Source organism: Hyla sarda, chromosome 5 (assembly GCF_029499605.1).
Source record: "Hyla sarda isolate aHylSar1 chromosome 5, aHylSar1.hap1, whole genome shotgun sequence".
Classification (NCBI taxonomy): Eukaryota; Metazoa; Chordata; class Amphibia; order Anura; family Hylidae; genus Hyla; species Hyla sarda.
Window position 1 is genome coordinate 255,625,172 of NC_079193.1, and position 13,788 is coordinate 255,638,959.

General features: G+C 47.7%; 1 protein-coding gene across 1 annotated transcript in view; it reads left to right on the top strand.

The window, feature by feature from the left end:
- The window catches only part of AFG3L2 (AFG3 like matrix AAA peptidase subunit 2), a 50,406-nt gene that overhangs the window by 26,568 nt on the left and 10,050 nt on the right, over positions 1 to 13,788 (top strand). The window lies entirely within an intron of this gene.

Here is a 13,788-nt window from a genome sequence, read left to right on the forward strand (position 1 = left end):
TTTTTTTTTTAATGCTTACCGTAAAATCTCTTTCTTGGAGGATCCATTGGGGGACACGGAGACCGTGGTTATATCTTGCTGACACTAGGCATACAAAAAGAAAGTCTGCCCTTCCTGGCAGGATATACCCCGCCTACTGACTCTGAGCTAATCAGTTTAGTCCCAATGCAGTAGGAGAGGACCAACAGAAAAAGAAAACCAGCAGGTGTCCGAGGGAACCAGACAAAAAAGAACCGAACACATCCCCTTGGACTGAAAACCGAACCATAAACACAAACAAATGGGTGGGTGCTGTGTCCCCCAATGGAACCTCTGAGAAAGAGATTTTACGGGAAGCATAAAAAAATCTACTTTTCTTGGTCGTCTCCATTGGGGGACACAGAGACCGTGGGACTTACCAAAGCAGTCCCCGGGGTGGGAAAAATACCCCAAACAGAATCAGGCAGAAGACTGAGCCACTGTCGCCTGCAACACCTTGTGACCCAAACGGCATCAGCAAAAGTGTGCACTTGGTGAAAATATGCAAGGACTAGAGATGTGCGAACTTACAGTAAATTCGATTCGTCACGAACTTCTCGGCTCGGCAGTTGCTGACTTTTCCTGCATAAATTAGTTCAGCTTTCAGGTGCTCCCGTGGGCTGGAAAAGGTGGATACAGTCCTAGGAGACTCTTTCCTAGGATTGTATCCACCTTTTCTAGCCCACAGGAGCACCTGAAAGCTGAACTAATTTATGCAGGAAAAGTCATCAACTGCCGAGCCGAGAAGTTCGTGACGAATTTACTGTAAGTTCGCTCATCTCTAGCAAGGACTACCAGGTGGCCACCTTGCAGACTTGTAAGGCCGAAGCCCTATGGTGTAGCGCCTAAGAAGCCCCAACGGAACGCGTGGAATGTGCAGTTCTCTTTACGCCGGTACGACCGTCTTGGCGGAAAGGATCCACCGCAAGATGGTCGCCTTGGAAGCCGAAAGACCCTTGTGACGACCCTCCGGAATCACAAAGCAGGCATCATCTTGCCGGAAAGCAGAGGTGAAGGAAAGATAGATCTGGACAGCTCAAACCACATTCAGACAATGGAGAGAATGCTTCTTAGAGTTGGATGGAGCCAGACAAAATGAAGGGAAAACAATCTCCTCGTTCATGTGAAAGGAGGAAACCACCTTGGGCAAGAAGGAGGGAAGTGTCCCGGAGAGGTTTGAACAGAGCCTCCCTCAAGGCACCAAGTTGAGATCCAAAGGAGGTGTGGGAGACTGGTATGTCGGAGCCGCATGGTCCACGCCCTGCAGGAAGGTGCGGATGTGAGGGTTGAAGTTAACTGCTGCTGAAAGAGAATAGAAAGAGCCAACCCTTAAAGGGTACTCCGGCGCTTAGACATCTTATCCCCTATCCAAAGGATAAGGGATAAGATGCCTGAACGCTGGGGACCCCGTGATCTTGCACGCTGCACCCCGTTTATAATCAGTCCCTGGAGCATGTTTGCTCCGGGTCTGATTTCCGGCGACCACAGGGCCGGTGGCGTGTGAAGTCACGCCTCCGCCCCGTGTGACATCACGCTCCACCCCTCAATGCAAGCCTATGGGAGGGGGCGTGACAGCTGCCACGCCCCCTCCCATAGGCTTGCATTGAGGGGGCGGAGCGTGACGTCACACGGGGCGTAGCCTTGATGTCACAACGCTCCGGCCCGTGATCGACAGTAATCAGAGCGAACACGCTCCGGGGACTGATTATAAACGGGGTGCGGCGTACAAGATCACGTGGGGTCCCCAGCGGCGGGACCCCCGCGATCAGGCATCTTATCCCCTATCCTTTGGATAGGGGATAAGATGTCTAAGCGCCGGAGTACCCCTTTAACCCCTTATGGACTCAGCCCATTTTGGCCTTAAGGACTCCTCACCTTCTAAAAATCATAACTCTCTTATATATTTTCATCGCCAGACTAGTATGAGGGCTTGTTTTTTGCGCGACCAGTTGTCCTTTGTAATGACATCACTCATTATATCATAAAATGTATGGCGCAACCAAAAAACACTATTTTTGTGGGGAAATTAAAAAGAAAAACGCAATTTTGCTAATTTTGGAAGGTTTCGTTTTCACGCCGTACAACTTACGGTAAAAATGACGTGTGTTCTTTATTCTGAGGGTCAATACGATTAAAATGATACCTATTATTATTACATACTTTTATATTGTTGTGCTTAAAAAAAATCACAAACTTTTTAACCAAATTATTACGTTTAGAATCCCTTTATTTTGATAACCTATAACTTTTTTTTATTTTTCCATATAAGCAGCGGTATGAGGGCTAATTTTTTGCGCCATGATCTGTACTTTTTTTTTGATACCACATTTGCATATAAAAAACTTTTAATAAATCTTTTATAATTTTTTTTTAAATAAAATGTATTAAAGTAGCAATTTTGGACTATTTTTTTTTTTTTTTTTTTTTTTACGTTCACGCCGTTCACCATACGGGATCATTAACATTTTATTTTAATAGTTCGGACATTTACGCACGCGGAAATACCAAATATGTCTATTAAATTTATTTTTTACGCTTTTTGGGGGTAAAATAGGAAAAAACGGACGTTTAACTTTTTTATTGGGGGAGGGGATTTTCCCCCATAGGGGACTATTCATAGCAATACCATGATTGCTAATACTGATCTGTTCTATGTATAGGACATAGAACAGATCAGTGTTATCGGTCATCTTCTGCTCTGGTCTGCTCGATCTCAGACCAGAGCAGAACACGCCGGGAGCCGGACAGAGGCAGGTGAGGGGACCTCCGTGCGGCGTTCTGAATGATCGGATCCCCGCAGCAGCGCTGCGGGCGATCAGATCATTCATTGAAATCGCGTACTGCCGCAGATGCCGGGATCTGTATTGATCCCGGCATCTGAGGGGTTAATGGTGGACGCCCGCGAGATCGCGGGCGTCGGCCATTGCCGGCGGGTCCCTGGCTGCGATCAGCAGCCGGGATCAGCCGCGCATTACACGTGCATCGCTCCGATGCACGCGGTTATGTACAGGACGTAAATGTACGTCCTGGTGCGTTAAGTACCACCGCACCAGGACTTACATTTATGTCCTGCGTTCTCAAGGGGTTAAGGGAGCTGAGCGCCAAGCGCTGATCCAGACCGGATTGCAGGAAAGCAAGAAGGCGGGGAAAGGAAAGGACAACCGGGGAGATGGACTGAGCCTCACACCACCGGAAATAAGCCTGCTAAGTGCGGTAGTAAACCCTAGCAGAGGAAGGCTTCCGAGCCTGAAAAATGGTGCGAATCACCCCGGAAGAAAACCCTCAACTCTCAAAACCGCGGTTTCAACCGCCACGCTGTCAAATGCAGCAACAGTAAATTGGGGTGGCAGAGAGGACCCTGGGAGAGCAGGTCGGGGCGAACTGGAAGACGCAGGGGTATGTCAGCGACCAGCCGAATTATGTCAGCGTACCACGTGCGCCTGGGCTAGTCTGTATAAAACCAATTTCACCAAGCGACAGGGCGGGAGGAACAGGAGCGCTGAGACCAGGTACTAAGGTAAAAAGATTTATTTCCCACAATGCAACGCAGCGTTTCGCGGTGACCCGCTTCCTCAGGCATATCAGAGGGTGTTTAACAAAGAGTATATATAGGAAAAAGGACTTAACCCCTTCATGGGAAAAAGTTAAAACTTAACACTTTAAGGGGAGAAGCCCTTTTTACCTAGAACATCTAGATAGATGGAATACATGCTTTATAGACATACAAATAATAATATAATTAAGAAATATATTACATAAAAAAAAAAAAAAATAAAAAATCATATTTATAAAAAATTTATATAAAAATATTCCAACACGTATAGCAGGTGCGGCACAGCTCACTCGGTCGCCCCTCCCGCGTCTCGGACAGAACCGGACCTTGGTTCAAGTATGAATGATACGAACAAAGGATGTCCAGCGCAGATGTCAAGCAATGCAAAATTCTTTATTCAGCCATAACGCTAAGTGATGACAGGTGACGCGTTTTGGCCGCAATCAACTGCCTTAGTCTTACTACAAGACTTAGGCCTAAGACTAAGGCCATTGATTGCGGCCGAAATGCGTCACCTGTCATCACTTAGCGTTATGGCTGAATAAAGAATTTTGCATTGCTTGACATCTGCGCTGGACATCCTTTGTTCGGATCATATTAAAATATATATAAATATATGAAAAACAATAAAAATCAAGTTTGCTGATGAGCTCGGCGAGCATTTAAGTGTCTCATTGAGACCATCAGGAAAGTCTGGGCCAGTCTGGGGCCACCAGAATGGCGGGAACGCCTTCCGCCTTGAGTTTCCGCAGAACCCTGGGCAGGAGAGGGAGAGGCAGAAAGAGGTAAGGAAGACTGAACGACATCCAAAGGATGACGACTGTCGCAAAATCACGAGACCCTCTGGCTCTGGACGCAAAGCAAGGAACCTGTCTGTTGTGGTGAGAAGCGAAGAGGTCCATGTCCAGGGTCCCCAAAGATTGCAGATCTGCGCAAACTCTTCCGGATGGATGTAGAGACCACTCTCGTGGAGGAGCAGCTGAGCATGTCCGCTTCACAATTCCCCACACCTGAAATGGGGATTGCGGAAAGAGCGGGAACTCTAGTCTCGGCCCAGAGCAGAATCTTACAGACCTCTTCCCTCGCCGAGCAACTGCGCGTGCTGCCCTGGCGATTGATATGTCACCTCCGTGGCATTGTCTGTTTGGACAAACCGGATGACCCTGTAGGAGAAACTCCAGAGGCAGAGAAATATGGTACAGAGCTCCAGAAGATTGATGGGGAGGTGAGCCTGCTGAGGGGACCAGTGACCCTGGACCGTTAGGTCCCAAAACACACCTCCCCAACCCAGGAGACTCTCATCGGTCGTGAGACCTGCCAGTGGAGGGGAAGAAATGACTGCTCCTGGAGAGACAGATGAACGGAGGGGGGCAGAAGAATCTGGCTATCCAGAATGGACGGTGACTTGTTCCACCGGGCCAAGATGGCCAGCTGAAGAGGGTGATAGTGGAACTGGGTGAAAGGGTCCACCTCCATGGCCACCACCATCGGGCCCAGTGAATCCGAAGAAGAGAGGGGTGTTGGTGACAGACACCTTCCTGCAGGGAGTGCCGCTTGACCAACAGAAGACTAACACGGGCAGCCGCCGTGTTGAAAAGGAGACCACGAAAGACAAGGGACTGGGAGGGAGAAAGATTGGACTTTTCCTGGTTGATCACCCAACCGAAGGCAGACAGTGTCTGTACTGTGAGATGAAGACCCTTTGAGTTTTGGGACCAGGACGGAGCTTTGATCAAAAGATCATCCAGAGATCCCCTGGGCCCGAAGGATGGCAATCACCGCTGCCATGATCTTGGTGAAAACCCTGGGAGCCATAACTAGGCCAAAAGGAAGAGCCACGAACTGGAAATGACCCGCAGAGACGGCGAGGAGGAAACTCTGATGGACGGTGAAAATGGGGATGTGCAGAAAGAAACTCCCCCTGATTCATGGACGCTACCACAGAGCGGAGGGACTCCATACGAAAATGATGTAGCCGCAAGTGGCAGTTGAGTAGCTTGAGGTCTAGTAAGGGGGCGGGTAGAGCCCCCTTTTTTGGGGATGACAAAGAGATTCGAGTAGAACCCCGAAAAACGCTCCCCTGGAGGAACTGGCACAGCCACTCCTTGAGCGAAGAGGGTACCTAAAGCGACCTGAAAGACCACCGCCAAAGAAGGGGAACGAGGAGGGCGGGATCAGAAGAAACGATCTGGGGAAAGGAAGCAAATTCTATCCAGTAACCATCGGATATGACGTCCCGGAACCTGGCATCCTAAACTTGCACCAGCCAAATGTCCCAGAAAAGAGACAGACTGCCACCCACCAGGGAAGAGGATAGGGGTGGGGGCGTTCCTTCAGGAGGAGAGAAGCTTATGGTTACCAGACTTGGCTGCGAAACTGCCAGAACAGTTGTCTGGCTTCCAGGAAGGACGCACCTTGAAAGGAAAGGGCTTTCCGAGAGTGGGAGGGTGCCTGCTTGGCAGGGCGACCCGATGCAAAGGGCCAAAAGGAAGCAATCTTCTGACGGTGATTGGAGCGGTGAGGTATGTTCTGCTGCAGCAGAGAACTTTTACCTCCAGTAGCTTTGTAAATAATTTAATCTAGGCGTTTCCCAAAGAGCAGAGTACCGGAGAAAGGCAACATCTGCATCCCACGCCTTCAGCCACTTGGAGCAACGAATCGCAACCAAGTTACCTGAGGCAAAGTCTGTGCATCGGGCTGACTCTAAAGCCACCGAATAGAGGAAGTCCCCAGCCTGAGAGTTGATGAGCGAGGTCTGCCAAGTCCTCCCGTAGGGTGCCTTACAGGATGCCCTGCCGTAGCTGAGAAGCCCAAACCGAAACTGCCTTGGACACCCAATCGGAAGCGAAGGTGGATAGCAAGGAAAAACCTGCCAAGTTCTCGATCTTCTTGTCTACCGGATCCTTAAAGGATGCTGCGTCTGCCAGAGGCAGGGTAGTAGATTTGGATAGACGAGAAACTGGAGGATCTACTGCAGGTGGCTGTCCACTTGGAAACCAGATCTGGAGGAAAGGGAAATTGAGCTGGAATCTTCTTGGTTCCCTGGAAACGTTTGTCTAGATGCTTCCAAGCCGCGTCCAATAAGACATCAAATTTAGCATGAGAACTGAAAGCCTTGAGGGAATGCCGAGAGCGGCAAAAAGAAACTTCTGGATCAGAATCTGAAGTTCTTGGGTCCTCCAGATGAAGTGTCCCTGATGGCTGACACCAAGCTGTCCACCATATCAGACACAGCAGAGTGGTCCTTATGATCCGAGATGGATTCCGACCCGTCATCCGCTACTTCCCCTGGAGAGTGGGAGCGTGCGGTGGTAGCCTTAGACTGGGGCGTGTGAGACCTAAAACGAGGAGTCGGGGACCTGGAATGGTCACCCGGGGAGTGGACTCTAGAGTGGGGGCGCTGCCGGTGAGCTGTGAAGAGGAGCATGACCAATGGGAAGAATGTCTTTCCCAAACACGCGACTCTGGAGAAGAGCCCGGCGAAATTGCTTCAGGGCGATTGTGAGAGCGCTGGGATTGGGGGTCAGGAGAAACCAAGCGGGACTCCCTGGTGTTCGTGCACAGGGAAGACAGCTCCAAGGCCAAAGCCACTGATCTGGAGACCCTAGCCAGGTTGGAGATCAACTGGCAAAGAGAGAAAACCCGCTCTGGGGAGGGGCAGACACCACGCATTCCGGAGGGACATGCTGAGAAGGCACAGGGGGAATGGAGCGTGTGGTAGAGCAGGAGGGACAGATGGATTCAGTGAAACCACCGGGCAGTTTGGTCTTGCAGCCCACACAAGAATAGTAGGTGACCAAGGCTTTGGTCACCTGTTTGGGGGGTACGGGTCTGAGGTCGGACATAGTTGCTAGTGAGAAGTAGTTGGCAATAAAATTTAACAATCTCACCCCAGGTCCTGTGTCCCTTGTCTGGAGCTGGAAGCAGCTGTAGCTGAGCAGTGACCCTTTACTGGAGCTGGGAAGCAGGCTGTGGCTGTGCTGTGTTCCGGCTGGAGCTAAAGAGGCAGGTAGCAGCTAAGTCAGCAGGCAGAGAGAAGGGGCTGGCAGAGAGAAGGGGCCGGCTGCACTGACCCAGGAACAAGGCGGTCACAGTACCAGAACAGCGTCCTATTGGAGCCAGAGAGGAAAGCACCCAGAAATTAACCCCTCAAATCTAAGCGCTCCTCATTGGCCGCAGAAGAGAGGAGGGCCGGCGCCCCGCCAGCACGCCTGTAATATTGGAGGTGGGCAGAGCTAAGTCCCGGCACAAGCCTCAATTAATATGCACCCCCGCAGCGCATACATACCCGAGAAGCGGACGAAAATTAAAGTAAAAGCATGTCGTAGCGGAGCTGACAAAGGATGCGGGCTGGCGCTGGGGTGCTGAAAACTCCTAGTAAGCAGGGCCAGTGGTGGGGGAGGGGGAGGTTTCCCCGCTACCCCCCAACAAGTGCATAAAGGGAGAAGACCCGGAGGCTGAAAACCTCTGGAATTAATAAAAGGTAGCCATCACCCCCATGAAAATCCCCTTGGGACTCCAGGTAATAGGGGACCCCAAGAGGCAGATGAAGAGGGGCTGTGGAGGGAAGGGGGAGGGGCGGAGAGGAGGAGGGCTGGGGGAAGAAGAGGGACATACTCACCCTAATCCGCCATACTCACCTAAGATGTTTTCAGCCAGCTATGGTCACCTGCATCATGTCAGGCTGAGACAGCGGTACGAGCAGGGAAGGTAGGGGGGAACCCGTACCAAAGGTTCAATCCCAGGGACTGGCAGTTGGCGGGAAGGGGTTGACGGTGCATACTCTATGCCCCGTGCCCCTTAGCTGCATTTGGGGGAACAGATAGCGCCATGCTCCTGAACCCCACCTAAAATAGAGGAAATAAAAAGGAGAAAAGAACTTACAAACTATAAAATAAAAACCCTCCCCTCCAGACCGGTCTGCCTCCTACTGACACTAAGCTAAAACTGATTAGCTCAGAGTCAGAGGGCGGGGAATATCCTGCCAGGAGGGGCCGACTTTCTTTTTGTATGCCTAGTGTCAGCCTCCTAGTGACAGCAAGATATACCCACATGGTCTCTGTGTCCCCCAATGGAGACGACCGAGAAACTGCTCTTTTCACTACAGAATATTTTGGCTGCAGAGTACATTACCATCCTATGTAAATAGACCCTAAGAAGAATGTTATAACAAATTTGTACAGGAACTTATTTTTAGAAATAACCCATTTTGATATTGAGGAGGTAGGGTATATTGCAAAAGAGAGCACTGGTCAAACAAGGCAAAATATGTGTGTATGTGTGTGTATATAACGGAGCACTCGTCCAATCCCTTCAAGTTCCGGTAGGCTTCCGAATGCTGTTCTGCGGGGATGCAGTAGGTGGTAACGAGGGAGTTCAGATAGACGGACTGTATCACGCCGCTTGGCGCTTCGTCAGGCCCACTCACGTCATCACGCTTACTCCACATATTTAACCCCCTCTGAAAACAAGCATGTGAGCAAAAAGGTGCAAAACAAAAAATAGTGGGCTAAAAACAAAATAGAATAAACGCCTGTGTGAACAGAGTCAAGGTAATGGAGACATATATTAGAGCAAAGCACCGAACTCCTTTTTATCGTTAAGCCCCGTAGGGCCAGTCGCCTCCAACCTGAGGATAGAAACATAGAATGTGTCGGCAGATAAGAACCATTTGGCCCATCTAGTCTGCCCAATAATCTGAATCCTATCAATAGTCCCTGGCCCTATCTTATATGAAGGATAGCCATATGCTTATCCCAGTAATTTAATGGTTTTTGCTTATGTGTGCTAAATAAATGGTATTCAAAAGCAATTTGTTTTTTGCTTATGTGCCAAATTTATCAACCCCCTGTGATAGTATGATAAATATGTCACACATAAGCAAAAGCAAGAAAAAAATGCCAACAGAACTCTTACCAAAGCAATAATGATAAATGCCCCCGTTTATTTCCACGTAAGCACCATCGATGGTTCCTCTTGCAGGTATACAAGTACATCCCAGGTGCTTTGAAAGTTGCTAATAGTGCAGGTGAAGCTACAGTGCTGATATATTTCTCTCTCTGGATTGTTGGGCATATATATATATATATATATATATATATATATATATATATATACATACACACACACACACACACACACACACACACACACACATTGCAGTGCTATGTTTGACCACTAGGAGCCCTTATAAGCTCATTTACAAAGAGCGGTTTATGCTAGACTTGTGCACAAGAAAAATTTTCGTTTCGTTTTGGAAATTTTTTTCGGTTTTGATTTTTCGGATACATTCGGTATTCGGGTGTTCGGTTTGATTTTTCGAATACATTCAGTATTCGGGTACATTCGGGTAAATCTTTTTATTCTTTTTTGGACTTTAAAAAGTTATGGAGATACCTTTTTTATTAAAATTTCGTAGGGTACCATAAAAAAATAATAATAATAATAATAAAAGATACAGTAGTGATGAAAATTTTTTTATCTAACGAAATGTATCTTTTTTTATTATGAAATGTTTATTAATTTTTAAACAGGGATCAATTTATGTGAGCGAGTAAAGCACTAAAATGTAGCCGACAATAATAAAAATGTAGTGTGTGTGTTTTTCACTTTAAAAAAAAAAAATTTAAGTAGTACTACTACTCCCAACATGGAACACACTGTTCCATGATGGCAGTAGTAGTAACTGTACTAATTGACAGATTGCCGGGGTCCCTTGCGATCCTCTTGTATAATGTATAGATGCGTCGGCCGCTCTTCTATGGTCCCCTGCACTCACGTATATATACACTTATTCATATTTCCTGCAGAGCTGTGATTGGCCAGATGGTTCCAGCCATTCACAGCTCTCTGTGAGAAATAGGAATATGTGTATATATACGGCCGTACAGGGGACCATAGGAGAGCAGCTGCTGCATCCATACATTATACAGGAGCATTACAGCGTGTGTCAGGAGTGATACCCGCAGTGATCTTTCCTTAACTGCAAGTACTACTACTCCCAACATGGAGTACACTCTGCGCCATGCTGGGAGCTGTAGTACCTGCATTAATAGACAGATCGCAGCAGGTGTCAGAAGTTACACTCGCTGTGATATGTCTATTAATGCAGGTACTACAGCTCCCAGCATGGAGCAGAGTGTCCTCCATGTTGGGAGTAGTAGTACCTGCAGTAAGGCACAGATCCCAGCGGATGTCACTACTGACACCCGATGCGATCCTCCTGATGTGAATGTCGGGATCAGCTGTTCTCAAGGCTACAGAGCCGGGAGAACAGCTGACGCTGAGCCGTAGGTAAACATCGTATATCTACTGCCCAGCAAGAACTTACAGTGAGCCTGCAATGTGTATACAGTATACACATTGCTGGCTCACTTAACCCCTTGCTGAGCTGTGCGCTATGTGCAAGCCCAGCAAGGAAAGAGTTAACTTACACTGCTGGACAGCGTAGGTTAACCCTTTGGGAGGTATACACTATATACAGCTATCTATAGATAGCTGTATATAGTGTATACAGAAGACGAAGTCCGCTTACTTCTCTCGAGTGCCGGGCAGTTCCGTGTAGCTCCGCCCCTAGTGATGATGTCATTAGGGGGCGGAGCTACAGAAGGGAATAAGGCTAGTTAATCTGAAGCTCTGTTCACATTGTCCGATTTGTATAAGGTGAACAGACCCTTCTGGCAGTGTCTACCCAGACAGGGAGACTCAAGCTGTTGCTAAACTACAACTCCCAGCATGCCCAGACAGCAAAAAGCTGTCTGGGCATGCTGGGAGTTGTAATTTTGCACCAATTGGTGGCTCCCTGTTTGGGTAGACATTGCATCATGGGTGCTCACCTCAGCGGACAGCGCCAAAAATGTCATAACCAATTTTTTGTGTGTTTTTTTTTCTTCTCGTTTCAGATCCGTGTATGCAGAGGATTACTGCGGATTCGATGGATTACGGCGGATTATTTTTTTCTTAAAATGGTTAACGAGGGCTGTGGGGGAGTGTTTTTTAAAATAAAATAATTTTTCCAAAGTGTTGTGTTTCTTTAAATTGAATTTTCAGGCTTAGTAGTGGAAGCCGGTCTTATTGACGGAATCCATTAATAAGCCAGGGCTTAGCACTAGCCCCAAAAACAGCTAGCGCTAACCCCCAATTATTACCCCGGTACCCACCGCCACAGGGGTGCCAGGAAGAGCCGCTACCAACAGGCCTGGAGCGTCAAAAATGGCGCTCCTGGGCCTAGGCGGTAACAGGCTGGCGTTATTTAGGCTGGGGAGGGCCAGTAACAATGGTCCTCACCCACCCTGGTAACGTCAGGATGTTGCTGCTTGGTTGGTATTGTGCTGAGAATGAAAATATGGGGAACCCTATGCGTTTTTTTATTTATTTAAATAAAAAAAAAGTATAGGGTTCCCCGTATTTTCATTCTCGCCACAATACCAACCAGCCTAAATAACGCCAGCCTGTCACTGCCTAGGCCCAGGAGCACCATTTTTGACGCTCCGGGCCTGTTGGTACCGGCTCTTCCCGGCACCCCTGTGGCGGTGGGTACCGGGGTAATAATTTAGGGGTTAGCGCTAAGCCAATAAGACCGGCTTCCACTACGAAGCCTGAAAATTCTATTAAAAAAAAAAACACAACTCATTGGAAACATTATTTTATTTTAAAAAACACTCCCCCACAGCCCTCGTTAACCATTTTATTAAAACAAAAAAAAATTATCCGCCGTAATCCTCTGCATACACGGATCTGAAACGAGAAGAAAAAAAAACACTAAAAATTGGTTATGACATATTTGGCGCTGTCCGCTGGGGAGAGCACCCATGATGCAATGTGTACCCAAACAGGGAGCCACCAATTGGTGCAAAACTACAACTCCCAGCATGCCCAGACAGCATTTGGCTGTCTGGGCATGCTGGGAGTTGTAGTTTAGCAACAGCTGGAGTCTTCCTGTTTGGGTAGACACTGCCAGAAGGGTCTGTTCACATTATACAAAACGGACAATGTGAACAGAGCTTCATATTAACTAGCCTTGTTCCCTTCTGTAGCTCAGCCCCCCAATGACGTCATCACTAGGGGGCGGAGCTACACGGACCTGCCCGGCACTCGAGGGAAGTAAGCGGACTTCGTCTTCTGTATACACTATATACAGCTATCTATAGATAACTGTATATAGTGTATACCGCCCAAAGGGTTAACCTACACTGTCAAGCAGTGTAAGTTAACTCTTTCCTTGCTGGGCTTGCACATAGCGCACAGCTCAGCAAGGGGTTAAGTGAGCCAGCAATGTGTATACTGTATACACATTGCAGGCTCACTGTAAGTTCTTGCTGGGCAGTAGATATACGATGTATACCTACGGCTCAGCGTCAGCTGTTCTCCCGGCTCTGTAGCCTTGAGAACAGCTGATCCCCACATTCTGCAGGCCAGAAGAAGCTCGAGTACCGAGCGAAACAGATTCTGTCGCCCGACAGTGAATACCCCCCCCACTGTGATTCCTCTCTCCCCCCTTTGCACCAGTTTTTATATGTGAGTATGCAATAAAGAAACTACCCTGAAAAAGAAGTCCATGGTGAGTTTGCCGACTTTTTTCACTTTTTCTTCTGCATCAAGATATGTAATTTACAAATCTGTTTAACTTTCCGGAGCCAGTTGATATATAAAAAAAAGTTTTGGCCTGGAATACCCATTTAAGGAAAGATCACTGCGGGTATCACTCCTTACACCCACTGTGATGCTCCTGTATAATGTATGGATGCGGTGGCCGCTCTCCTATGGTCCCCTGCACGGCCGTATATATACACATATTCCTATTTCTCACAGAGAGCTGTGATTGGCTGGAACCATCTGGCCAATCACAGCTCTGCAGGAAATATGAATGTGTATATATACGTGAGTGCAGGGGACCATAGAAGAGCGTCCGCCGCATCTATACATCATACAAGAGGATTGCAAGGGACCACGGCGATCTGTCAATTAGTACAGGTAACTACTACTCCCATCAAGGAACAGTGTGTTCCATGTTGGGAGTAGTAGTACTACGTAAAAAATGTAAAAAAAAAAAATAAATTGAAAAATGAAAAACACGCACACACTACATTTTTTGTGCTTTTACCAGCTCACATAAATTGATCCCTGTTTAAAAATTTATAAACATTTCATAATAAAAAAGATACATTTCGTTAGATACAATTTTTTCCATTACTACAGTATCTTTTTTTATTTTTTTT